Consider the following 1,685-nt stretch of genomic DNA (forward strand, 5'->3'; position numbering starts at 1 on the left):
ATGAGACACAGTTCTAAATTCCTTCTCACGCACCAAAACATATAGTGAGAATAAAGCCAGATCAAAATCAATGGGTTCTCCATCAGAAATGTATCAATCAACTGAAAATATCTAAAGGCAAGATGGAGATGGTTTCCATTTGATTGCAATTTCTTCCTTAGGGTGTAACAAATGCTACGGTCAGGTCTAACAATAAACCATGAAATGGTGAAATAATAGCTCTCCTTTATCCTTCCACATGCAAACACTGTATTACTAATTAACAGATGGTGAAGAACTGGTATGATTTTTAACTAGGGCTTGACAATACTTTGCCAACAAAGGTCCGTCTAGTCAAGGCTATGGTTTTTCCAGTGGTCATGTATGGATGTGAGAGTTGGACTGTGAAGAAGGCTGAGCACCAAAGAATTGATGCTTTTGAACTGTGGTGTTGGAGAAGACTCCTGAGAGTCCCTTGGACTGCAAGGAGATCCAACCAGTCCATTCTGAAGGAGATCAGCCCTGGGATTTCTTTGGAAGGACTGATGCTAAAGCTGAAACTCCAGTACTTTGGCCATCTCATTCGAAGAGTTGACTCATTGGAAAAGACTCTGATGCTGGGAGGGATTGGGGGCAGGAGGAGAAGGGGACGACAGAGGATGAGATGGCTGGATGGCATCACTGACTTGATGGACGTGAGTCTGAGTGAACTCCGGGAGTTGGTGATGGACAGGGAGGCCTGGTGTGCTGCGATTCATGGGGTCACAAAGAGTTGGACACGACTGAGAGACTGAACTGAACTGACAATCCTGAAATCCTTGTTGCCAGCTTTGTTCTAGCAGTCCAGCAGCTCAGGCAACCCTCTGAAGAGTCAAATCTGGTAACAGTCTTCACAGAAACTCCAATTTGCTTTCTCTCGTTTAACAGAGAAGACAACAACCCAAATGAAATAACGGTAAGCCAACGCTTTTAGTGCCTCCTATGTGTTCGTCACTGTTCGTGGGGCTTTTTAATAAGCATTATCACTTTCAATCACCCCAACAACCTGAGTCAGGCATTGCTATTAGCCCCGATTAATGGATGAGACACAGACCTAGTTTGCACACTTAATGAGAGGAGAGGTCACACTTGCATAGTCTGACTTGAAAGTCCATTCTCCTCACCACCAAAAACACACCATTCGCTGGGGCTCTATCGCCTATTTCTGACATGCATGTGCAGGTATCTGTATATATAATGCAGATACGTTTGTGTGTAGATTGATATATCGCTCGGCTGTGTCCAACTCTTTGTGACCCTGTGGACTGTAGCCCGCCAGGCTTCTCTTGTCTGTGGAACCGTCCAGGCAAGAATACTGGTGGGTTGCCATTTTCCTCCTCCAGGGGATCTTCCCAACACAGGGACCGAATCCGGGTTTTTTGCATCTCTTACACTGGCAGGCTGATTCTCTACCACTAGTGCCACCTGGGAAGCGCCAGTACTTATTCTAACTATGTCTGAAATCACTCTTAAATAGGAATAAGTAATTATGGATAACTATGCAAATTTGTATCATTTCGGGGATGGCTGAGTCACTCTGGAATGCCAGATATGGGTGAGGCTCTAAGAAAGAGGGATGATCTAGGCCATTCAATCTCACCAACCACTCCCTCCCAGCTTCACACTCAGGGAGCAGAAGAAAGAATTCCAGATACATTTAGTCTTAA

Source organism: Bos grunniens, chromosome 8 (assembly GCF_055505025.1).
Source record: "Bos grunniens cultivar Pamir isolate PY7600 chromosome 8, Bosgru_T2T1.0, whole genome shotgun sequence".
Lineage (NCBI taxonomy): Eukaryota > Metazoa > Chordata > Mammalia > Artiodactyla > Bovidae > Bos > Bos grunniens.